Here is a 26,955-nt window from a genome sequence, read left to right as displayed (position 1 = left end):
CTCAAACAGAGAAAACCTTGGCAAGGGTGGGCTGCAAGGATAAGGAAGGAAGTGGGAGGAAGTAAAAGGAAAGCATGTAATGGAAATGGAGAGCTGGGGGAGAGGGTGGAGGACGGTAAGTGCTAACCTTCCCTCTCTTGCATTGTCTTTGGAGGGTATTAGTGTCATGGCTCCAACCTCTGAATTAATTTTTTTAACCCTTTATTTAAATTTTTTTTAATTTTATTGGAGAAAAGAGTCTAAAATAGAATGACTATATGTACACTTATAACTGAATCACTTTGTTATATACCCGAAATTAATACAACATTATAAGTCGATTAATGTTTTTCTCTTAAACTTGGAGGGATTTTTAAGGAAATAATATCTATTTTGATGTAGAAACATTTGTTAACATTTCATCTTTTCTTCTGTTTTACTTTCATGTAGAATTAAAATTAAATCTAAAAAGTTAAAAATAACTATTTTATTAAGCAATCCTATCTATTCTTCTTTCATGTATTCTTCCATCCTCCACACTCTGTCCAAATATAAATGTAGAGACATGTGATGAAGGGTGTTAATTTATTAACTTTTTTTTTTTTTTCTTGGGTGGAGGGATCTTAGATGACTTTTAGCTCTATAAATTTATACATTGATTTAAAGAATAATGAGCTGGTATTACTTGTTTTTGTTTTCAGTTGTTTTTACTTCTTTTTTTCTTTTCTTATATAACTGAATATCCACTGTAGGTTATTATAACTGAATAACCACTGTAGGTTATTATAAGGTACTGAATATAGTTCCCTATGTTATACAGGAGGACCTTGTTCATCTATTTTCTGTATAGTAATGTGTATCTGTTAATCCCAAATTTCTAATTTATCCCTCCCTCTGAGCTGGTCTTATTTGAATCAAACCACTAAAGCTAATTTAAGAGGCATCCTTAAATGCTAATACTTAAGGTGTGGGGAGTGGGATGGGAGATACAAAGAGATGAACAAGACCTTGTTTTTTCATGGAGAAGCTGGTGAATCAGTTATGTGAACACTGGGCTCTAGGCAGAACAAAACCCTTTGTAAATCAGGTGGACTATTGGGGTGTTGAGGCCCAAGGACAATGGGGAAGGTTTCATGAAGGAGACAGCCTTTGAACTGGATGTTGAGGGATGAGCAGAGTCCTGATGGGTGGAGAATGATGGGAGGCAGGGCATTCCCAGCCTGGAGGCAGCAGGAGAACCAGTGGAGGAGTGAGAGTCCAAGGTGTGCCTGGATAATCCTGAGTAATCTGTTGTGGCTAGAGAACAAAGGATGAATGAACAATGCTGTTCATTAAGTGCCCACGGCGTTCCAGGTGTGACACACAGATCTCTATAGGCTGCCTGACAGCCCATACAGAATGGCTTTAATTATCCCTACTGTGCAGATGGGGGCTTCCCTGGTGGCTCAGTGGTAAAGAATCTGCCTGCCAATGCAGGAGACATGAGTTTGATCCCTGGGTTGGGAAGATCCCCTGGAGAAGGAAACTTAGGCTTTTATACTTACCTAAAAACTTACATGCAAAATATATGAATATGTCATGGGTCTCAGTTCAGTTCAGTTCAGTTCAGTCGCTCAGTCATGTCCAACCCCATGAATCGCAGCATGCCAGGCCACCGTGTCCATCACCATCTCCCGGAGTTTACTCAGACTCAGTCCATCGAGTCCGTGATGCCATCCAGCCATATCATCCTCAGTCGTCCCCTTCTCTATGACTATATAAATATATAAAATATATTTACCTGTATAAAATTTTTGATATTTATTTATACCTGTATGTTATGTTTCACAAACATGGCTACTCCAGGCCTTCTGAGCGCTGCAGATCACAGCACAGGAGAGAGCGAGTGGGCTTTGAGGTATAGACACTCCAGTATTCCTGCCTGGGAAATCCCCACTCCAGTATTCTTGCCTGGGAAAGCCCATGGACAGAGGAACCTGGTGGGCTACAGTCCCTGGGGTCACAAAAGAGTCAGGCACACCTTAGCGACTAAATAACAACTGTGCAGATGAAGAAACTGAAGCTGAGAGACACTTGTCTGCCGAGTCGTTTAGTGGTGAAACTGGTTGAATCCCCTGGGCTCTCTGTACCTCAGTGCTCACCATCTCTCTCCTGTGCTGTGATCTGCAGTGCTCAGAAGGCCTGAATTAGCCACCGTTGTCAAACATAACATATACAGTTACAAATAAATATCAAAACATTTTTACAGGTAAATGTATTTTATATATTTATATACAGACTCATGACATATCCATATATTTTGCATGTAAATTTTTAGGTAAGTATAAAAGCCTAAATTACGGTTTAGACTCTGCTGTCCAGCGGCCGTGTGGCCCTGTGCAACTCAGTTTGAACTCTAATTTCCTTATCCATAAAAGGAGATGATTCTGATGCTGCCTGCCTGCAGATTTGTTTTTGTGTTCCAGTTAGCTCATAGATGTGAAAAGATGAGAAAGTATAAAAGAGCCACACAGAAGGGCTTGTTATTGCTGACACACCCCTTACTCTTCTGAGAGCTTACAGACATCTGTTAGAGCACCTACATGTGTCTGTAAAAACTCCCACAATCATGGACACGGCCCCTCAGGCTTGCAGCAACCGGTCAGAGGCTGTGCTCTCCTGGCTCAGATAACCAAATGGGGGCTGTGGTGGGAGATGTGGGGGTGTTGAGGGGGAGGGGTGTCAGAGAGGGAGGCACGCAGTTTGTCTGGCTGTCCCACTGCAGGGCAGGGGAAGACTTTGGCCTCCCTTCCTGTTTGCTGAGAAAGTCTGGGCCAGAGAGTGGAGTCGGGATGGCTGTTGACAGCTTGGTGATTTATACAGGGCAGAGGAGGGTGTTTCAGACATGCCAGGCTGCAGGAAAGCATATTGGAGCGGCCAGGCAAGCAGGCCTCTGCCATGTCTGTCTGGTAGAGGCTCGTGGTCTGGACAAGAGACGCTGGAGTAGTCTGTAGGAGTCGTAGGAGTGCTGATGAGGATGAAGCAGGACCCTGGCCCCAAAGAAATTGGGCCCTGATGCAGCACATCAGAGGGGATGGGCAGCAGCCCTTGGCATGGGAGTGGAGGGGCCCAAGGCAGCTTACACCTGCTCCAGGATGGATTGGGAGTGTTCCTGGGTCTACACTGGGGCCTGGCATGCCCCTGGGGGTCCAAAAGTCCTGTTGTGTGTTACGTGTGGGGCAGTGATCATGGTGGTTTCAGAGAGATAGCCAAGCTGCTCCATACTGATGAAGAGATCGGTTCCTTGCTCACCCCGCTGGTCTCTGCTCTGTCCAGACAGGTGTTTTAGCTCAGCCTTAGCTCTGGGTGAGTCCTTCAAATTTAGGGGACCCAAAGCGAAGAGAAGACCTTTCATTACTTACACTGTACTTACTGTGTTATGTGAAGTTAGTTATGTTAGTCAGTGTCTTCCAGAGGGCAGGGACACTGAGGGAATTCTCTGCATAGCACCCTGCCCTCAGGAGGCCTGGTGGACTGAGCTCAGCCCTCCCAAAAGCTCCCTGCCCCCACCCCCTTGCCAAAGCCAGGATGTGTCTGCCCCCAGGGGGCATGCTCCAGTGCTCTCTAGGTAAGGCCAGTGTATGATAGCACATAGCAGCTGCAGGAGCCTGGGTTGGGGAGCATCCTGGGGCTCTGGTGGGCCCTCCTGCCCCACCGAACAATCCTTTCTCTGCCTGTTACCCCTGGTCATGGGAATGAGAGACAAGCAACAAGATAAAATGGCGAATGCTCTCTGGGCTGATCCTTGGAGCTGAGGCCCGGCGGGGAGTCAGGTGTGGGATCTTGTTCTTCTTTTTCTTATGCTGTTGGAAACCAGGGTCATAGCAGTGTATCCCAGCGGAGAGAGGGAGGAAGGCGGCCTGGGAGCTCTGACGAAGGCGCTGAGGTGAATCGTCTTATATCTGAGCGGCCAGCAGGGTTGCCTTTGTCAGTTGCGTGCTGCTGGGAGGATGCTGGCCCAGGGCCTGAGCCGGGGGTGGTTAATGATGGTGTCAGGAATAAATCCTCAGAAGATGCTTCCTGCTGGAGGGCTTGTGGCGGTTCCTTTTTTTTTTTTTTTTCCTCTACACAATGAACAGCTTATTCTGGCCTGGAGATTTGGAAAAGGGGAAATAACTGATAGGAAAGAGAGAGATGAAAGTTGCCTCCCAGGGAAATGCTCCTGGGCTCGGAGGGTCCCACCCTTGTCTCCCAGCCAGTCCAGGGGACTCAAAGTGGGAGGGCTGGGAGGCCACTCCATCACCATCCGCTGTAGGGTCACCTTTCCCGGAAAACCCTGATGTTGGGAAAAAATCTTAGGCTCTGCAGCTACACAGACTTGGGTTTAACTCCAGATGTGCCACTTCTCAGCTGTGTAAACCTGGGAATTTAACTTCTCCGACCCTCAGTTTCTCATCTGTTATCTGTGTTCATCATTCCTGCCTTACAGCATCAATGTGAGTACTGTGTAGTGCTTAACCTAAGGCAGCATGTGATTAGTGATAAACACATGGTGTGCTCAGCCATTCAGTCATCACTGACTGTGCAGCCCCATGGACTGTAGGACCACCAGGCTCCTCTCCCCATGGAATTTTCCAGGCAAGAATACTAGAGTTGGATGCCATTTCCTACTCCAGAGGATCTTCCTGACCCAGGGATTGAACCCTCATCTCTTGCATCTTCTGCACTGGGAGGCGGGGTTTTTTTTTTTTTTTTTTTTTTTCCTTTACCACCAGTGCCACCTGGAAAGCCCTGAATACATAGTAGCTCTTTTTAATATTGTGGCACTTGTTAATAGTTAGTCTCAGTTATTGATCACTTAATAGGCAGTTAAATGATCAGGCATTCTGCTAGGCCCTGTGGATATGGGGAGGACAGGGCACCTGGGATCAGGGATTAGATGAATGGGAATTGCACGATGGGCTTCTGCCCTCTGTTGGCATTCGAGACCATGCAGTTTGACTCAGGATAGAGTCTGAAGTCTTTTTCTGGTGGTGGGGTGAACATGGACAGGGACCCAGCCAGGTTGGACTGGGGCAGACAGTGTTGAGTGACAGTTGTCATCACAGAGATCTCTCCAGGCTCAAAGCTAGGATCAAGGGTGACGTCCCTGGAGGGAGCAGAGCAGCTTACCAGACAGAAAATTGCAAATGTGGAACCCTCTAAAATATAGGCTCCAGGTGGTGTGGACTGGAGGGGTTTCATGAAATTGTTGTCCCTCCAGCAGTGGGACATTGGAGGGTGGGGAGGACGGGTGGCCTGGAATTTTTGTAGTTGTTGGAAAGCCTAGTCACCCCAGTGCTCAATGTGCAGTGCTCAGTGTCACATAGAAAGAATCAGAGGACATCTCCTTGAACTTCAACGGTGTACATTTGTGGTTTTAGTTATTTACAAATGACTTCAAAACCCTATGATGTATACCAATTGGGTCAATCATTTGGATGAGATAAAAGCTAAATTATATTTGCTATGAGGATGGTTTATATCACTTGGCTGGTGATATAATAAACATAGCAGCTTTCATTTACTGAACTCAATACCACCATCCTGACTGGTCCTACTCTAATTCACAACTATGACCCTCAAGTAGACTTTGGTGTGGTCAGGTCATCTCACTCTGTCCAGTGGTTCTCAACTCTGGCTACCATTAGCACTACCTGGGAAAGGTTATAAAGAGTACTGCTGTCTGACTTCCACCCCAAACTAATGAAATCTAATATTTTATGGGGTGGATCTGGGCATGAGTATCCTGTTTTAAAGCTCTGCATTTATTCCAGTCGGCAGCCTTGGATGCAGCCCACTGCCATTCTTTCCAATCTCCATGACTCTTTCATGCTTTTCTCCCTCTCTTTAAACCTTTAACACCTCCTCTCCATTCCCTATTTTCAGTCGAGAAACGTACTTCTCACTTGCCTGAGAAAATAATGGCAAAGGAGCACTTTCACACTTTTCCACCACCAGATTGATGCCTGTATATTGTACTTTCTGCCTGTTGCTACGGATGATGAAGTGTTTCTGTTCCTTTCTAAGACCAGCCCCTCCACTTGTGTATTGCACCCTGTTCCCTTCCTTAGCTACTGGGCAGGACTTCAGCAATTCTCCCTTCTCTCTCCATTGTTCCTCTCTTTATAGACCACTCCCACCTGCCCCATCTGTCTGTCTGTGGCTGTTTCTCCCACTGAAAACCACCGCCTCCCCGCCCCCCCCTAACATAAGCACATTTATATCTTCTCCTGACCACATCTACTCCTCTAGCTACCGCTTCATTTCTCTGCTCCTTGAAAGTCATCTGTACTCGCTCCCTGAAGTTTCTCCTTTCTCATTTTCATTCAAACCCAGTCCAACCAGTGTTTTGCCTCCATTAGTCCACAAAAACGACACCTGTCAGGTTCTTCAGTGACCTCTGGAGACGTCATTTCGGTCAGTTGCCGAATCCAGTGGTCAGGTCTCAGCCCTTATCTTGATTTGTCAGTAGCCTTTTGTATAGGTGATCACTCTGCCCCCTGGAGTGTCTTCTCTTAGTTCTGGAACACCACTCTCTTTGGTTCTCCTTTTCTGTCACTGGCTTCTCCTTCTCAGTTCCTTGTGTTGGCTCATCTTTGCTTGTTCACTTTGGAGTGCTCCAGGGAGCAGCCCTTGAACTTGGCCTCTTCTCTGTCCCCTCAATCCCTGGGAATCTCTTAGCATCCAAATGCAGACAACTCTCAATGTATAGCTTCATCCCAGACTTTTACCCGGAATTCCACACTCACATTTAACTGTCTACTCAACAAGGCCTTCCTCTGATGTCAGTGACGACAAGTCCATAGCCCAGCCGCTGCCATTCTCTTCCCCACTTCAGTAAATGACAGCGTCATCTTTGCAGTTGTTCCTGCTTAAAACTCTGGAGTTACCCTTGACTCTGATACTCTCATGCTACACCCAGGCTGTCAGTAAACTACATAACCATACTTGAGAAATACATCAAGAAACTAACTGCTTATTTGATCCACCAAATTCATGTTAGTTCAAAACAGATCAATCTCTACTTCTCAGTTTTAGAACGGTTTCATAACTGGGCTGCCAGAAGCAGTGTCATTTTCCATTTAAAACCAGCAAAGGCTTCCCATTGTTCCTAGAAGGGCCTCCAGGGTTCTGCATGAGCCAGCACTCAAGTCCTCCCAGACTTCATTTCCTGCTCTTTTCCACCTCTTCATTCCACTTCAGTTCACTGACCTGGCTCCTTAAACATAAAGCACATTTTTACCTCAGAGCCTGTTCCCTCCAGTTGCAACACCATTCCTTAATATAGGGCTTCCCTGGTGGCTGAGAAGGCAAAGAATCCGCCTGCAGTCCAGGAGACCCGGGTTCGATCCCTGGGTTGGGAAGATCCTCTGGAGAAGGGAATGGCAACCCGCTCCAGTATTCTTGCCTGGAGAATCCCATGGAGAGAGGAGCCTGGTGGGCTACAGTCATGGGGTTGCAGAGAGTCGGACACGACTAAGTTACTAACACTTTCACTCCCCCCATTTATCCCCATTGTTTTCTCCGTCTCTTTCTTTAGGTTTTCTTTAAATGTCATCTCACTAGAAAGGTCATTCTGATCACCTTACATAAGATAGTAATCTGGGGGAGAGGAGACATACCTGGTTCTCTTGTTCCCTTTTATCTTGCTTTGTGGTTCTTCTATAGCATAGATGGTCATCTGACTTATTTACTCTGTGTCTCTTCTCATTTAGTTCAGTTCAGTTCAGTCACTCTTTGTGTCTGACTGTTTTCGACCCCATGAACTGCAGCATGCCAGGCCTCCCTGTCCATCACCAGCTCCCGGAGTTCACTCAAACTCATGTCCATCAAGTTGGTGATGCCATCCAGCCATCTCATCCCCTGTCCTCCCCTTCTTCTCCTGCCCACAATCCTCCTACCCAGTGTCAGGGTCTTTTCCAATGAGTCAGCTCTTCCCATGAGGTGGCCAAAGTACTGGAGTTTCAGCTTTAGCATCACTCCTTCCAAAGAATACCCAGGACTGATCTCCTTTAGGATGGACTGGTTGGATCTCCTTGCAGTCCAAGAGACTCTCAAGAGTCTTCTCCAACACCACAGTTCAAAAGCATCAATTCTTCGGCGCTCAGCTTTCTTCATAGTCCAGCTTTCATATCCATACATGACTACTGGAAAAACCATAGCCTTGAGTGGACAGACCTTTGTTGGCAAAGTAATGTCTCTGCTTTTTAATATGCTATCTAGGTTGGTCATAGCTTTCCTTCCAACGAGTGTCTTTTAATTTCATGGCTGCAATCACCATCTGTGATTTTGGAGCCCAAGAAAATAAAGTCTGACACTGTTTCCACTGTTTCCCCATCTATTTCCCATGAAGTGATGGGACCAGATGCCATGATCTTCGTTTTCTGAATGTTGAGCTCTAAGCCAACTTTTTCACTCTCTTCTTTCACTTTCATCAAGAGGCTTTTGAGTTCCTCTTTACTTTCTCCCATAAGGGTGGTGTCATCTGCATATCTGAGGTTATTGATATTTCTCCCGGCAGTCTTGATTCCAGCTTGTGCTTCCTCCAGCCCAGCATTTCTCATGATGTACTCTGCATAGGGGTGACAATATACAGCCTTGACGTACTCCTTTTCCTATTTGGAGTCAGTCTGTTGTTCCATGTCCAGTTCTAACTGTTGCTTCCTGACCTGCATATAAGTTTCTCAAGAGGCAGGTCAGGTGGTCTGGTATTCCCATCCCTTTTAGAATTTTCTACAGTTCATTGTGATCCACACAGTCAAAGGCTTTGGCATAGTCAATAAAGCAGAAATAGATGTTTTTCTGGAACTCTGTTGCTTTTTCGATGATCCAGCAGATGTTGGCAATTTGATCTCTGGTTCCTCTGCCTTTTTGAAAACCAGCTTGAACATCTGGAAGTTCACGGTTCACATATTGCTGAAGCCTGGCTTGCAGAATTATGAGCATTACTTTACTAGCATGTGAGATGACTGCAATTGTGCAGTAGTTTGAGCATTCTCAGGCACTGCCTGATGCTTATTAGGCCCCCTGAATTCCTGATATGTGGTTGTGAACCTGTGTTCATGGTTTCCTAAATGTCTGGCATTTGAAATTATGTCTTAAAATTTTTCTTTTTTTCTTAATAACCACAGTTTCTTTTAAGGATTTTACCAAGAACAGACTCAATTTTACGATCTGATTAAGATCAAGCACAGCAGGCCAAGCTGAGTAGGGGCATGCATGAGATGGCATTCTAAAACTGGGTATGAATAAAAGTCTACATACTGAATAGTGAGACCGTCTCTTCCACAGCCTTCTGTTTTCTTGTTGTTTCCAACAGTGCTGGCAATTTCCAGTTTAGTCATGAGATTAGTTTCTCTGATTAAGTTTAACAGCTTCAGAGAAAGTATTGATATTGATATTTATGTTTCTTTAGATAAGATGGACAGATTATTTTTAGTCCCCCTTCGGTAAGACCCACCAATTCAGTAGCCTTGCCTATGTACACAGAGCTTCTTGACAACTTTTTAGTGTTTCACTTTTCTTTCTCTTTTGGCCACATGGTTTGTGGGATCTTAGTTCCCAGACTGGGGATCAAACCCAGTGCTCTTGCCAGTGAGAGTGTGGAGTCCTAACCACTGGACTGCCAGGGAGTTCCCAGTGTCTCACTGTTAAATTTAAGCTAAAAGATCACCCAAATATTTGAGAAAGTTTGAAACATAAAAGAAACCAAAAGAGACAAATAAAAATAACAAGAACATAAAAAGAGACTTATAAGAAACAGAAACAGTGTAGGGAGTAGAAGAAAACTTCACAAAAATAATTATGAGTATCACAGAGGCAGGTGAAGCTATTGAGAGAATCATTTCCTAGGCAGGTTGATAAGAAGTCTAGGGATCACCAAGGAGAGAGGGGTCTGGAATTCTCAATGAGGAAAAAAGGACAAACTTGTTTTTTTCCTCTACATTCCTTAAGATTATATAACAATAATATATCCTACCTGAGGACAGTCTCTGGATTAAACCTTCTGGCTAATTCTGTTATATTAAAATGTAAATTATGGGAGTAGGTCTGGTCTTTACAAGGATTATATAACAATAATATATCCTGCCTGAGGACAGTCTCTGGATTAAACCTTCTGGCTAATTCTGTTATCTTAAAATGTAAATTATGGGAGTAGGTCTGGTGAGGGCTTTATAACCTCCAGACATTCTTTGGATTCACTGGAGAGTATATAACTCCATTGCTAACACTAGCAAGTGGGTGCTCTTTCTGCCCCCTTCTGATGCCTATGTCGGAAGCTTTCTCTATCTCCTTTATACTTTAATAAAACTTTACTACACAAAAGCTCTGAGCAATCAAACCTCATCTCTGGCCCTGGATTGAATTCTTCTCCTCTGGAGGCCAAGAATCCTGGTGTCTTTGTGTGGTTCAGGAACAACCTTTCATTATCCCATTAATAAAAATAAAGACTAAAAAAAAAAAGGAGTATTCAGGGAATAATAAGGAACTCTTGGAAATTAAAAGTATGGTAGCAGAAATAAATGAATTAAGAGAGGGTTTGGAATATAAAGTTGAAGAAACCTTGTAAGAAGTCAAAAACAGGCTGTGAAGTGAAAAATAAGAAAGGGTCATTCTAAGAATTTCAACATCTGAATAGTAGGACTTATACAAAAAGACAATAGAGCTAATAGAAGGGAAGAGTCATCAAAGAAACAATGAGAAAAAAAAATTCCCAGAACTGAAGGACATGGCTTCTCAATTAAAAAACTCATTTGAGTATCCAGAGCAAGGAATGAAAAAGGACAGATACCAAAGCATATCATTGTTGGGGTAGTGGGGCAGGGGAAAGAAGAAAAGCCTGTTGGCGCAGGAAAACAAAAACAAAACCAACCTCAAACTGATTATATAAAAGAATCTTAGTCTATGCTAGAAGCCAGAAGAGAATGAAGCCACACCTTTAAAATTCTGAGATGAATTTGTTTCCAACTGAGGATTTATACCGAGACAAATTATTAATCAAATGTAAGGGTGGGACAATGGCATTTTCATGTATAAGAAGTCTCAATTATTTTACTTCCCTTTCTGAAGGAAGCTATTATGGATATGTTCCTTCACACTTAGAGAGTAAATTAAGACAGAGATAAATGAGTTCTTCCTTTCAGCTCCAAGAGCAACCAGCTCAGGCTGGAGTAGGAGAACAGAAGTTTGCAGAGGGGAGAGCTTCAAGAAGCTAAAAAACAACAACAAAGGAATTGTTGAAAAGTTGAGGCCTAAATTAGTGATAGCTATCTACTTTGGCCACCTCATGCGAAGAGTTGACTCATTGGAAAAGACTTTCATGCTGGGAGGGATTGGGGGCAGGCGGAGAAGGGGACGACAGAGGATGAGATGGCTGGATTGCCGGGGTCCAGCCCCCGCAGGATCCAGGGGAACCTGAAGGAAAAATGGCGTCGGCGGATGATTTAGAGAGAGATAAGGAAAGAATATTGTAGATAAGAAAATAGAGGAGAGAAAGAGGCTGATATTCCTTGGTTTACATAGAAAGCCAATAAAACTCTGAGACAAGGAGTTTGCCCTGTTCACGGAGGCCACAGGTGCCCTCCCGGTCTCCCGAGGGTGTGAAGACACAGAACGTCTTCCCGTTCAGGTCTTAGAAACCCGGGCAGATAAATGAACGCAGGGAGCCTCTATGCTCCAAGGGATCAGCCTGAAAAAGAGAGTAAGAGAGAGAAAGAAAAAGAAGAAGAAGAAAAAAAAAGAAAAGACATGAGGTGACCAAGCTTCTTCGATCGAGGCCCATTATTTTTATTTTCAAAAGGGTCTTTTATACCTTTACTTCTACATAGAGGGAGATGAAAGATGCAAAGTCATACAGAGTCAGCCCAAACATTACATCTGTTTTGTCTTTATCAAAACCAGGATTTTTTCTGCAAACCTTTCCCATAGACAATGTTGTGTACATTATCTTCTGGCCTTGGAGGCCTGTGAACATTTTATGACCCTCTTTGGATAAAGGCTGCTCAACCAGAAAACTTACTTTCCCTTGAAATGTTTTTTCTTTATATTTCTAATCTATGTCAGCCTCAGAAAGTATTAAACAAGTTACATTTCTCAAGGAGCAAAGGTGCAGTGAGTTACAAGAAAGAACCAATTAGCTCAAAAGTCTGATGTGGTTAATTTCAAGGCTACACTTGTTTTTCTTACATTCCAACTATGTTAACTAACGTACTCCCAGGTGCACAGTGGATAAGAGATATGGGAACTTAGCAACGAGCGTTGGCCCAATAATGAAATCCTATACCAGCACTACTCTAATAACTTTTAATTCTTTGAAAGGCTCTATGTTTTAGGCTTCCCATGCCTCTCACAGTTGGGGGGCTGTAAACAATCACATGCGTAGTTGTAAGAGTCTGGATAAACCTGCCAAGCAAGCTAGAATGCTAACAGAGGGGGGTTTGATTTGAAATATTCCTCTCATGTCCAGGAGACTTATTAGCTAGAGCCCTAAGTTGATTTTCTCCAGAGAAAGGTGGTCGGGGATAGCCCCCTGTTAATGTCAGGAGAGTTGGTGAAAGGCACAAAATAGTAAGACAGAGATTCTGGTTTTGGGGCAGATGCTTGAGCTGGTCTAGGGAACACCTCGAGTCCTGAAGCCTTGCTTAACAGTTCTCTTCCACATGACCTAGTCATGGGTGGGATCTCCCGTGCTGGCTCCCAGCACTGGATGGCATCACTGACTTGATGGACATGAATCTGAGTGAACTCCGGGAGTTGGTGATGGACAGGGAGGCCTGGCGTGCTGCGATTCATGGGGTCGCAAAGAGTCGGACATGACTGAGCGACTGAACTGAACTGAACTGATCTAGAAAATTCAGCAAATTAACAGAAGAGATGATAGTGGCCTCCATAAATGACAACTAAGAAATGTACACAAAAGGGATTAATCATAACATACTACATGGCTCCATGGCTCAGCTGTGAACAATCATTTATCTGGTCATAATGATGAAGCTTCTAGTGCTGACTTAATTAAAAAAAAAATGGCATAAAGCTTTTAGGAGAATGCAGGAAGGAGAAGAGGTCTGTAGGATGTGGTTAAAAAAAGAGCAAAATCCTCATTTTCTGTAGTAGGAAGTTAGTGGAGAATATCTAACACTGAAAAAAAATACAGCCATATAAGCAGACTATTTAGATACATGGATGTAACCAGAAGTAAGTAAAAGGGTTGAGAGTCGTTGCATTTGAGCAGCAGAAATTAGGGGTGTGGAGGAGTGGGGCAAGGCCTGAAATCATGTATTTGGAGGGCTTAGTGTCTAGTCATGTGCCAGATTGGCACCTGAAATAAGCAGGGTAAAAATGGAGTGACCGCTGCAGAGAATATGGTAACAACACAGTCGAAGTTCTGAGCAGGAGCAACTTCCTTTAGGTAGTGTGCATATGGCAGTGGCAAAAGAACTTCCCTTTTCTGGTTCTTGGAAAATCACTTTTTACTCCATTTTCTTTTTGTTGGAACCTATATATTCTGTGCTCAACTCAATTTTAATTTCACCTCTTTTACTGAAAGAGCTTGGCCTAGCTCTCCCCAGACGCTAAAGGGGAAGGCAGGCCAGTGTATGGAATTCTGGTTTAGTCACTCACCAGCTTTTGCCTGGGCTAGATCCTCAAGCTCTGACTCCTCATTTGAAAACAGAGAAAACATTCCTTGTCTCATAGGAGGGTGTGAAGAATAAATGAATAATTTACTACATAAAGTGTCTGGTACATAGTCATTGCTGATATATTTAAACAAAAGAAGAGGTACACTGGATAACCCTTAGTCTAGGGTGGGCACCTCATAATGTAGGGGCCAGGCCCCACAGATGAACCATCCAGTAGGGGTAAGAGCTCTGGGAGGGGGGGATTTGGGGAGTGGTGGTGCAAATAATCCATGAAGTTTGCTGATTGTAGCAAAAGTTCTTACTGTATTTTTTTGAGTGTAGTGTCTTGATTAGACTGCAGGGTTCAGCAAACTTGTGGAGACCCAGATCCTGGAATGTTTTAGGCCTAAGGATCGATAAAGTGCTTAGCTTGCTGAGCTTCCAAGTCTAAACACAGAACAATTGCTCCCATCCCAGATAATGTGGAATAATGGATCCAGGGTTAATAGGATTATCATTTACCCCAAGGCTCCTGTGTGCCATGTGGTGATTGCTCATTTAAGCCAGGGACCTGAGATCAGGGCTCTAACTTTAGCTTTCTCATTCTCTGACTCAAAACTGAGCTCTTTACTAATGTCTTGCCAGGAGGCGGCTCACCTGGGGTGTGAATTTCTTAGGCTGTATTCTTGGCTCATTTTACAAACTTCTTTAGTTCTGGGTGGGATCTTTAAATCCTGGAGTTGGTCTGGAGTCAGGGCCTCACACAGTGAGGGTTTTATTTGCCTGACACTTACTGGGAGCATGTGGGAGTTCATGAGGTCTAGGCAGACTCTCATTTGCTCTGTTAGAGTTTGGTTTGAGTGCTTCTGTGTCTGACTTCACACAGAGGAGGAGGGGGATTAGTTGCCAGAGGCTATAAGGTATGGGGCCTGGGTGGGCAGGAATGATGGCAGAAAGAGATCATGTGGAGAACAGACCCTGAGGAAGAGGAAGGAGGTGGGTTGGCTGGGGGAGAGAAGTGAAACTACTGTTTTGATGTCAAGCCAATGATCCTTGTGGGGTGGGAGGGGGTTCCAGGAGCAGAAGATGCAGATCACAGTGGTGTCCTGCTTTAAATGGGCACTGTACTGAAACTACAAGGAAGCATATAAGTATACAGGGGGCTCAGGGACAAGGGGGCTGCAAGGAGACCCTGGGATCAGCTGAATGTATGATACCCATAGGGTGATAGGAAGAGTTGGTTTAAGCCACTTAATAGAAAATTCTTATAAAGAAAAACCCGAAGTCTCTATTGTTGTTTATAAATAACAAGCTCTGTTGTTTATTTCTCATGTTTCTGCAAAATACACTTGCAGTCCAGAACTGTCCTTTCCCATTGTCTCATCTGTCAAAAGCCCAGTCACAGTGTTTGGAAGGAAGTGAAAAAAAGGAAGTGAAAAAAAAAAAAAAGGCGTCTGAGCAGCCACAGTGTATGGCTACAGCCCTATCACACAACTGAAGCCCTCCGGTCTCACAGCCCTGTAGGGCTGTAGTGGGTCAGAGGCAGCTGGGATCCCTAGGGCTGGTCTAAACCCAGCTCTTCAGGGGTCCACTGAAGGGATTACAGGAAGGAAATAGAAAGTACAGACGAGCCTTGCAGCCACTAGAAAGTTTCCAAGCATCTACCTTCTCTGGGGATGCGGGGTTTCCTGTCTATCCCTCTGCGGGCCTCTGCCCTGTTCTCTTTGTTGACCAGCTTCCTTTCCCTCTGCAGGGCCCCACAGGGCTGTCACCTGATCCCATGCATGGTGTTTGCGTCTCATCTTGTGCTCACTACCTTTAAGCTCTGAGTCTACCACCAACTGACTGTGGTCTTTTTTTCATAGTTGCAATGTTGAAAGCATCTGACTGATCCAACTCTCTTATTTATGGGAGAGTTGCTTTTGTTTGTTTATTAATTAATTAATTTATATTGGAGTATAGTTGATTTACGATTTTGTGTTGTTTCTGGTGTATTGCAAAGTGATTCATATATATATATTTTTTCCTTTTTCATATTCTTTTCCATTATGGTTTCTTAGAAGATACTGAATATAGTCTTCTATGCTACCCAGTAGGACCTTGTTATCTATCCATTTTATTTATAGTAATTTGTGTCTGCCAATCCCAAACTCCTAATTTATCCCCCCCCCACCCCTTTTTCTTCTCTTAACAATAAGTTTGCCTTTGTGTCTGTGAGTCTTTTTCTATTTTGTAAATAAGTTCATTTGTATCATGTTTTTAAATTCCACATATAAGTGATATTATGTGATATTTGTCTTTCTCTGACTTACTTTACTTGGTATGATAACCTCTGGGTCTATCCATGTTGCTACAGATGGCATTATTTCATTCTTTTTGATGGCTGAGTAAGATAGTGTTGTTTTGAACACTGGGGTGCACATATTTTTTCAAATTAGATATATGACTAAGAATGGGATTGCTGGATTATATGGTAACTCTACTTTTAGTTTTTCAAGGAACCTTCATACTGCTTTCCATAGTGGCTCCACCAGTTTACCTTCCTGTAACAGGGAAGAACTTTTGTGTTCTAATACAAGTTAGTTATTAAAGGGATGTTGCCTATTTGCTTTAATTATGCATAATGGCTCATCTCAGGGAACCTTGCCTCCCAGATAATGAGTCTTAGGCTAAAATACTTTTGTCTAGTTCATAGGAGATATTCCGACGAGGCCCATCTGTGAATGACTTCTGGAAGGAAGAAATGAACACATTCCCTCTGGAGGCTGACTGGGATCCAGAAGTGACCGGGAAATGATTGACTTTACTCTCTCCCCCTTTTAGTGTAAAAGAAGCCTAAATTCTAACTCAGGCAAGATGGTTCTTTGGGACATGAGTCTACCATCTTCTCTGTCTGCTGGCTTTCTGAATGAAGTTGTTATTCTTTGCCACAACAACTCATCTCTCGATTGATTGGCCTGTCCCGTGGTGAGCAGCATGAGCTTAGACTCAGTAAAATTCCCACCCACCCACGGGGTAGGAGGGCCCCCTTTTCTCCACAGCCTCTCCAGCATTCATTATTTGTGGACTTTTTGATGATGGCCATTTTGACTGGTGTGAGGTGATACCTCATTGTAGTTTTGATTTGCATTTGTCTAATAATTAGCAATGTTGAACATCTTTTCATGTGCCCATTGGCCACCTGTATGTCTTCTTTAGAGAAATGTCTATTTAGGTCTTCTGCCTTTTCGATTGGGTTGTGTGTGTGGTTTTTTTTTTGGTTTGTTTTGTTATTGAGTTGTATGGACTGTTTGTATATTTGGAAATTAAGCCCTTGTTGGTTACATCATTAGCAAATATTTTCTCCCAGTCTGAAGGTTGTTTTTTCCTTTCATTTATGGTTTTCTTTGCTGTACAAAAGTATATAAGTTTGATTAGGTCCCATATGTTTCTCTTTGCTTTTTTTTTTTTTCTATTGCTTTGGAAGACTGACCTCAGAAAATGTTGGTACTGTGTATATCAGAGAATGTTTTGCCTGTGTTCTCTTCTAGGAGTTTTATGGTGTCATGTCTTGCGTTTAAGTCTTTAAGCCATTTTGAGTTTATTTTTATGTATGATGTGAGGGTGTGTCTAACTTCATTGATTTGTATCAATGTGGCTGTCCAACATTCCCAGTGCCACTTGTTGAAGAGACTTATCTTTGCTCCACAGTATAGTGAGTTGCTTTAAAGTCAAAGTTCTACCCTTTGTCTGTAAGCAGAGGCCCAAGTGTTGTAAGTGGGTAGCAATAGGGTAGGCAGATAGAATGACTTGCCTATCTGAGTAATATGGGAGGTCTGCAAGCCATCTTCCAAAGGATTCAGAAAACAATAAAGGGACCTCACATTTCCTCACTAGTCTGCAGACTGCTGTGGCCAGAGTGCACGGTGCATGGGGTGGAAAGACAGCAGGGTTGGTCTTTGCCTGGCTCACGGGGACACAGAAATCCATCAGTCTCTTTAGACAGACTACATGGTGTATTAACCATTTATCATTGAAGGTTTGGCCTAGAGCAAAAGACAAGTTATGAGAGGCTGGCCAGAGAGAGATGGAGAATAGGGGCCTCCTTCATGCAAATGAGGCAGGTGGGTAAGCAGTTTCATGGTTCTCTGGCCCTGGGGGCACTTTGCTCCTGTTTCCTGGAGAAGGTTCCTTACTGGCAGGCTCCCAGATAGCCACCAGCTCAGCTGTGTTTGCAGGCAGTAATTCTTCCTGGCCTGGTTCACTTTCCCTACAGTGATTCTGGCTCTTGGTTGTTTTGTTGGTATTAATTACAGACAGCAGCAAAGTGCACAGATGCCATAAGTGAGTTTTTGTTTTTCTATCTCACCTGATTCCTTTGTTGTTTGCTCTGTTCTGCCATGAATCTTTGTGAGATTTTGACATTTGCACCCCCTCAAATGGCTCACTTCAACTTCAGTTTCATCTGATGTCAGTTCCCAGCATCTGTGCTTCCATCTGTGCTTCCTCTTATTTCTCTTAGCATCTCAGGGTCTCTTTCTTCTGGACAATATCCTTGTGTACTACCTTTCCTCTCTTCATTGGATTTTTCACTTTTCCCTCTTTACCAATTCTTACTCATGCATCCTCCCTCCCCAGAGCTTGATTCAGTTCAGTTCAGTTGCTCAGTTGTGTCCGACTCTTTGCGACCTCATGAATCGCAGCACGCCAGGCCTCCCTGTCCATCACCAACTCCCGGAGTTCACTCAGACTCACGTCCATCGAGTCAGTAATGCCATCCAGTCATCTCATCCTCTGTCATCCCCTTCTCCTCCTGCCCCCAATCCCTCCCAGCATCAGAGTCTTTTCCAATGAGTGATTAGGGGAACTCATTTTCTAATCCTGGTTCTTATTTCAGCCTTGGCCTGAGCTGAGTGTGAGTATGAACTATGAAAAACCTAGGTGCCCCCAAACTCTACACTTGTTTCCACTAGAAATGTTACATGTGGTGAGCAAGAATGTGGGTGAGGGTGGGGCTGGGGTAGGAGAGGAGTGTTAGAGGAATGGGCAGAATTCTCCACTCCTGGGAGTTTGTGTGGTATGATAGTTCTGCAGAGAGCCCGCCAAGACTCTTCAAAAGCCCGAGAAATTTGGAAGCTCTTTCACCCTGCAATTTGACTTCTAAGACTGTGTCTTATGGAAATAACTGTGGAATTCCCCCATAGTTTTAAGGAGATGGGAATACCAGGCCACCTATGTGCCTCCTGAGAAACCTATATGCAGATCAAGAAGCAACAGTTAGAACCAGACATGGAACAACAGACTGGTTCAAAATTGGGAAAGGAGTATGTCAAAGTTGTTTATTGTCACCCTGCTTATTTAACGTCTGTGCCGAGTACATTGTGCGAAGTGCTGGACTGGATGAAGCACAAGCTGGAAACAAGATTGTAAGGAGAAATATCAATAACCTCAGATATGCAGATGACACCACCCTTATGGCTGAAAGGGAAGAGGAACTAAAAAGCCTCTTGATGAAGGTGAAAGAGAAGAGTGAAAAAGTTGGCTTAAAACTGAAAAAATTCAAAAAATGAATATCATGGCATCTGGTCCCATGACTTCATGGCAAATAGTTGGGAAACAATGGAAACCAGTGACAGACTTTATTTTCCTGGGCTTCAAAATCACTGCAGATGGTGACTGCAGCCATGAAATTAAAAGACGCTTGCTCCTTGGAAGAAAAGCTATGACAAAACTAGACAGCGTATTAAAAAGCAGAGACATTACTTTGCTGACAAAGTATGGTTTGACCATATAGTCAAAGCTATGGTTTTTCCAGCGGTCATGTATGGATGTAAGAGTTGGACCATAAAGAAGGATGAACGCTGAAGAATTGATGCTTTTGAGCTGTGGTGTTGAAGAAGACTCTTGAGAGTCCCTTGGACTGCAAGGAGATCAAACCAGTTAATCCTAAAGGAAATCAACCCTGAATATTCATTGGCAGGACTGATGCTGAAGCTGGAGCTCCAATACTTTGGCTACCTAATGTGAAGAGCTGACTCATCGGAAAAGACTCTAATGCTGGGAAAGATTGAAGGCAGGAGGAGAAGGGAATGATAGAGGATGAGACGGCTGGATGGCATCACTGACTCAATGGATATGAGTTTGAGCATACTTTGGGTGTTGGTGAAGGACAGGAAAGCCTGGTGTGCTGCAGTCCATGGGGTCACAAGGAGTTGAACATGACTGAGCGACTGAACAACAACAACAAATCTGTAATTTGCAAAAAAAAAAAAAAAGAGCTGAAGATGACCTAATTGTTCAGGTTTTGGGTACAGAGGCATACACTTTTACTATGATTACTAAACCATGACTTCATTGGATCTTTGTAAAAAAATCCAGATAACAAAATAAAACCAGGAAAGATGTGTTATCTGTAGTTATCTTGGCTAGACAAGAAAGGGTAACTTTTTTCCCTTCTTTTGATAGCTATATTTTTTAAAATTTCAAGATTAAACATACATTTCTTTGGCACTAAGAAAAACAACACTTACTTTAAAAACAAACACTATCCACCCAGGCACAATAACAACACTAGGTTGAAACTTTAGATTCAGTTAAAAATGTTCCCCAATAAGTTTAGGAATTGAATTCACATTTGTAACATCATAAAGAATTTACTATAGGTCAAAGGGAGACTGTGAGCCAGTTGGATGTATTTGTTGATGGAAATCGGTTGTCCACAAACCTTAGCTAAACATTAGACTCAGGGCCAGAACTAATGCTTTCTTACTCTTGCTTTTCTTACCAATAATAGCAAGTAGCATGAGGATTAAGTGATTGTAGAAGAGTTTGCTTTGCTTAATCTGCAGCTCACTCTGAAATTGCTCAGCTCCAGAAGGGGTAGGTCTGGGTGAACAGATGGCCAGGTTGAACCCTGGGAAGGAGGCTGGAGTTCTGGAAGGGACTCTGAAGTGGCCGGAGTGACCAGGGATAGGAGGAGCAAGGGTGTTTTTCCTTTGTGTGTATTATCATGTGTGCCTCTGATGCTCAGCCGATAACTTGGCTTTGTTTTTTTTTTCCTTCCTGCAGGCAGTGTAGAGTGAGTGAATTGTGCTGAGATCTGCAGAGAGCAGCCCAGAGAGAAGCAGTGAACTTGTAGACTGCAGCGGAAATGAACTGGCCCACGTGAGCCTGCCCAAGCCCTGGGGCAAGGCCTGTGTCCCATTGCTGAGGTAAGAGCCCTCAAATCCTAGCCTGGGGACCAAGAAGGTAAAATGCCTCCTGGGATGCTGGGATGGGATGTTGGACACTTAATCTTCTCAAGATCAGGAGATTAAGGCCACTTCTTTCTGGTTCAAACCATCAGCTTCTGTTTCAGCCCAATCAAGGGCAAGGTCATTTGGTGGCCTAAGAGGTTTTGATTTTTTAGGGCAGGTCTTCTGGACTCTTAACAGAAAGTTGTGTTTTCTCAATTGCGGGTGAAATTTGAACTCCCAAGGGAATGAATTTATCCTTCAGGTAAGACTGCACCAAGCTCAGGGAATGCTTAACATTGGTGCACCAGCTCTGTTCTGCTGGGGAAGTTGTTTTTAGGAAACAACCCCGCCCCCCCCCCCCCCCCCCCGCCTTAAGGAATATAGTGACAGAAATTACCTGGAGAGGTTATTGCAAAAGAGTCCATTAAGCTTCCTAAAAAATGACTTAAATTACCTAGATATGTTCTGATTATAAAAGTAAAATGGAGAAATAATGACGAGGAAGAAAAGAAAACACGCCTGAAATCTTACCCCTGTTAACAGAGCTTCAGGTAGTTGCCATTAAAATTACTCTTTAGGCCTCCAGGGCACGTTGGCTCTTCCTGCGTGGAGGCAGAGTGGGGAGGCAGGGGGAATACTCGGGAGCTAGGAGAACTCACCTCTCCCCTGGAGGCTATCCTAAGCTGATTTTAAATATTCAGGAATTTTGCAAATTGTTTGTTAAAAATTGTTGGCGACTTGAAATTGGCTATAGTGGGAAAACTGACATCACTGAAATCAGCCAAGGCTGCAAACCAGGGGCGTTTTGCTTTGGAAATTCTGATGGACCTCCCCCGCCCCTACTCCTGCCCCGACGCTGGGAGGCACAGGGCAGGTCACTTCACTTGCGTATCCCTCCGCTTCCTCCCCTGTGAACTCTAAGTGCTCCATAATCACTAATTGAATAAATGAATGAGTTTCTGTTCTTATTATCCCATAAAGTGAGTCGCATAAGAGTGAAAATGAAATGTTTTGCATGCTGTAAGTTTTCCTGCCCCTAGAGGGGAGGGGCTTTAATTGATTGGTAAGTCTTTGGTTTATTGATGGAGACAAACTGGCTGGAACTTCTCCTTTTGGCTCTTGCTTCTGGGGAAATCTGTGAATTACTGACACCCTTTCATACGGGCCGATGAAAGCTCTCCATTTATGGACCAACATCTGGGGCAAATTTCCTTCCTGGAAAAAGCAAGAAATCAAGAGAAGTGTGAAAAGGAAGCCCGGGCGCTGCTGGATGTGAGAGCCAGGGTTGAAATCAGAGCTTTGGATTCACAAGCTCTGATGCGGGGTGGAGTCGGGGTTGGGGTTAGAGAGGAGCAGGGGCACTTCCTGCCAAATGTGAAACTTAAACAAAAGCTCTTTCTTCCAGGCCCTGCTCTCAGCAGATTAGAACTAATTAAATTAGCATAATGGAACCCCAACCTCTGCCCCCTCCCTCGCTTTCTGAACCTTCTGGCTCCTTTTCGCCACCTCCTTTAAGTAGCCTGCAAGAGGGGATGGGGAGAAGGCAGGGCATCAGAGTACTGTGTAGAACTGTAGTTTGGAAAATTACAAAAGTAGAAAGGACTGTAGAGGTCATCTGGTCTCACACTTTCATTTTAAGAAGCCTGGTCCCACAGCTGTGGTTAGCAGTTGTAGTTGCTGAGGAGGTGTGTGCTCCAGGGGAGGGAGGGATACCAGTTGTGAGAGGGTACTGCTCCCGAGGCCATGTGCTCACTGAGCCTGTCTGCACCTGACAGGGGCACATGTGGGTGTCCCCAGGTGCCAGCTCTGGCCCCCCGCCCCTCACCCCCAGTCCTTCCTCTGTATCTGACATGCCTTTCTGGTACGCTTGGAGTTAAGTCCTCTTCCTTCATCAGGAGCTTGGCTTTCTAGGTTCGTGAAACAAGTTGAGATGTTATCTGAGGACCTTTTAAGGTATATATATATGTACTTGGAAGGGTAGAGAATGGCGTTGATTGAGCTCATGGTGGCGTCAGGTGCCCTGCTTCTGCTTGAGACACTTGCTTTAGGTTTGAGCCAGGCTTCACAGTAGCTGCATGATTACCTTGTCTTTCTCAGTTTCCTCGTTTGAAAACTGGGCTGAATAATACCTACCTTGAGTGAAGGTTAATAATGATATATATTTTTTCCTTTTGCTTGCTTAGTCTCTATGTCATGTCTGATTCCTCTGAGACCCCATGGACTGTAGCCTGCCAAGCTCCTCTGTCCATGGGTTTTCCCAGGCAAAAAGACTGGCGTGGGTTGCCATTTCCTTTTCCAGGGGATCTTCCCAACCCAGAGATTGAACCTGGGTCTCCTGCATTGCAAGCAGATTCTTTACCACTGAGCCACCAGGCAAGCCCAGATTAATGATTATTTTCATAATGTTCCACCTACAAGGTGAAAGGGTTAGGGTTAGGCTTATTAGATGATAACCATCACTTTTTTCCCATGCAACTTTATTGAGATATAATTGAGAGACAAAAACCTGCATATATTCAAGTCTCAAAACTTAGTGAGTTTTGACATATGCATAAACTTACGAAAATTTCCACAAAGATCGTGAACATAACTGTTATCCTCCCAAGTTTCTTCCTTCACCTAATCCTTCCCTTCTGGCCCCTCTGTGTCCTGCCTCCCATCCCTAGACAACCACTAATCTGCTTTATTGCTGTAGATTGGTTTGCATTTTTTAGAACTTTACAAAAATTGCATAATACAGCATATTTTCATCTAACACTCAGCAGAAGTATTCACTGTGCTTGTGCATCAGTAGTTCTTTCCTTAGGAGAAGGCAATGGCACCCCACTCCAGCATTCTTGCCTGGAAAATCCCATGGACGGAGGAGCCTGGTGGGCTGCAGTCCATGGGGTTGCGAAGAGTCGGACACAACTGAGCGACTTCACTTTCACTTTTCACTTTCATGCATTGGAGAAAGAAATGGCAACTGACTCCAGTGTTCTTGCCTGGAGAATCTCAGGGATGGGGGAGCCTGGTGGGCTGCCGTTTATGGGGTCACACAGAGTCGGACATGACTGAAGTGACTTAGCAGCAGCAGCAGCAGTTCTTTCCTTTATTGCTGAATAGTATCCCAGTGTGTGGAAATACCAAGATTTGTTTATCCATTCATCTGTTGACAGAGTTTGGGGGTTGTTATCAATTTTGGCTGTTAAAGCCCATATGTATAATTGCAGTGACATGGATGGATCTAGAGACTATCATACTAAGTGAAATAAGTCAAGCAGAGAAATATCATATGATATCCCCCCAAAATGATGCAAATGAACTTATTTACAACATAGACTCACAGAAAACAAATTTATGGTTACCAAGGGGAAAAGGATGTAGGGAGTTATTAAATAGGAGTTTGAGATTAGCAGATACAAACTACTATATATATAATAGATAAACAATAAGGACCTATATTCAGTCTATTGTAATAACCTATAATGGAAAAGAATCTAAAGAAGAAGATATGTGTATATAACTGAATCATTTGCTGTACACCTGAAACTAATACAACATCGTAACTTAACTATATCTCAATAACAAGTTGTTTTGGGAAAAAAGCCACTATAAGCATTTGTGAAACAATTTTTGTGGGGGGTTATGCATTCTTTCGGAGAAGGCAATGGCAACCCACTCCAGTACTCTTGCCTGGAAAATCCCATGGATGGAAGAGCCTGGTAGGCTGCAGTCCATGGGGTCGCAAAGAGTCAGACATGACTGAGCGCCTTCACTTTCGCTTTTCGCTTTCATGCATTGGAGAAGGAAATGGCAACCCACTCCAGTGTTCTTGCCTGGAGAATCCCAGGGACGGGGGAGCCTGGTGGGCTGCCGTCTATGGGGTTGCACAGAGTCGGACACGACTGAAGCAACTTAGCAGCAGCAGCAGCATGCATTCTTTTTGGATGAATACCTAGGAGTAATATGTCTGGGTCATATGGAAGGTATATGTTTAGCTTAAGGAGCTGCCAAACTTTTCTAAAGCAGTTGTACTAGTTTATATGCCTACGAGCAATGTATGAACGTTCCAAGTGCTCCACTTCCTTGTCAGCACTTGGTGTGGTCAGTCATTTTAATTTTAGTCACTCTCGGTCGCTGCCCCTGACCTCGGACATGGGGTAGCTCCTCTCGGCTGCATCAAGTGTTGTCTGGAACAACAGACTGGTTCCAAATAGGAAAAGGAGTACGTCAAGGCTGTATATTGTCACCCTGCTTATTTAACTTATATGCAGAGTACATCATGAGAAATGCTGGGCTGGAAGAAGCATAAGCTGGAATCAAGATTGCAGGGAGAAATATCAGTTACTTCAGATATGCAGATGACACCACCCTTATGGCAGAAAGTGAAGAGGAGCTCAAAAGCCTCGTGATGAAAGTGAAAGTGGAGAGTGAAAAAGTTGGCTTAAAGCTCAGCATTTAGAAAACGAAGGTCATGGCATCTGGTCCTATCACTTCATGGGAAATAGATGGGGAAACAGTGGAAACAGTGTCAGACTTTATTTTTTGGGGCTCCAAAATCACTGCAGATGGTGACTGCAGCCATGAAATTAAAAGACGCTTACTCCTTGGAAGGAAAGTTATGACCAACCTAGATAGCATATTCAAAAGCAGAGACATTACTTTGCCGACTAAGGTCCGTCTAGTCAAGGCTATGGTTTTTCCTGTGGTCATGTATGGATGTGAGAATTGGACTGTGAAGGAGGCTGAGCGCCGAAGAATTGATGCGTTTGAACTGTGGTGTTGGAGAAGACTCTTGAGAGTCCCTTGGACTACAAGGAGATCCAACCAGTCCATTCTGAAGGAGATCAGCCCTGGGATTTCTTTGGAGGGAATGATGCTAAAGCTGAAACTCCAGTACTTTGGCCACCTCATGGGAAGAGTTGACTCATTGGAAAAGATTCTGATGCTGGGAGGGATTGGGGGCAGGAGGAGAAGGGGATGACAGAGGATGAGATGGCTGGATGGCATCACTGACTCGATGGACGTGAGTCTGAGTGAACTCCGGGAGTTGCTGATGGACAGGGAGGCCTGACGCGCTGCGATTCATGGTGTCGCAAAGAGTCGGACATGACTGACTGAACTGAACTAAATTGAACTGAAGAGGTTTGTGGTGATATCTCACGGTTTTATGTGGATTTCTTTGAAGATTAATGATGTTGACTATTTTTTCATGTGCTTATTTAGCATCTGCATATTTACTTTGGTGAAATGTCTATTCAGATCTCGAAGAAGGCAGTGGCAACCCACTCCAGTACTCTTGCCTGGAAAATCCCATGGATGGAGGAGCCTGGTAGGCTGCAGTCTATGGGGTTGTGAAGAGTCAGACTAAACTGAGCGACTTCACTTTCACTTTTCACTTTCATGCATTGGAGAAGGAAATGGCAACCCACTCCAGTGTTCTTGCCTGGAGAATCCCAGGGACAGCGGAGCCTGGTGGGCTGCCAGAGTCGGACACGACTGAAGCGACTTGGCAGCAGCAGCAGCTATTCATATCTTTTGTTCATTAAATGAAATTGGACTGTCTTCTTATGATTGGATTGTAAAAGTTCTTTATATATTCTACAGACCAGTTTTTTTAATTGGAGACTTTGCAAATATATTTTCTAATTCTGTGACTTGCTTTTGGTGGGAAGCAGTAACACATTAGCAATTACAATTCAGTTGAATAGTGCTGTGCTCAGAGAGTACAAAGGAAGATCAGTAATCTTAGGATGCAAAGTCAGGGAATCTTTTAGTAGGTTAAGGTATGTGAATTGGGACTTCAAGGAAATTATACGTTAGCTAGGCAGGGGAAGGGCAGTATAGGTAGGAATTTGTATGTGCAAAGGCATGGAAATATGCACCATCATGGTGCATGCCCAGTTGTAAGTCATTTGATTGGAGCTCTGGGATTTGGCGAGTGGAAGGATGTGGTGTGGGCTGGAATCCCAGATGCCCTCCTACTGGCTGTGCACCTCTTTTATTTATTTATAACTTTTAATTTTGAAACAATTATAGGTTCAGTTGTAGTTGCAAAGATAGTACAGAGAGGTCTAGTGTATCCTTTAGTTTCTTCCCCTGGTTTCATCTTACACAATTACAGTACAGTATCAAAATAG

The 26,955-nt window shown here is 43.9% G+C and overlaps 1 protein-coding gene across 1 annotated transcript in view; it reads left to right on the top strand.

Moving 5' to 3' along the window:
• Window positions 1–26,955, top strand: part of ST6GAL1 (ST6 beta-galactoside alpha-2,6-sialyltransferase 1) — a 139,608-nt gene that overhangs the window by 14,021 nt on the left and 98,632 nt on the right. The window contains exon 2 of the mRNA XM_018051786.1: window positions 20,667–20,809. The gene's annotated coding sequence lies outside the window, so the exon portion shown is untranslated. The remainder of the gene's footprint in view (window positions 1–20,666; window positions 20,810–26,955) is intronic.

Source organism: Capra hircus, chromosome 1 (genome assembly GCF_001704415.2).
Source record: "Capra hircus breed San Clemente chromosome 1, ASM170441v1, whole genome shotgun sequence".
NCBI lineage: Eukaryota > Metazoa > Chordata > Mammalia > Artiodactyla > Bovidae > Capra > Capra hircus.
This window is presented reverse-complemented; position numbering and strand designations above follow the sequence as displayed.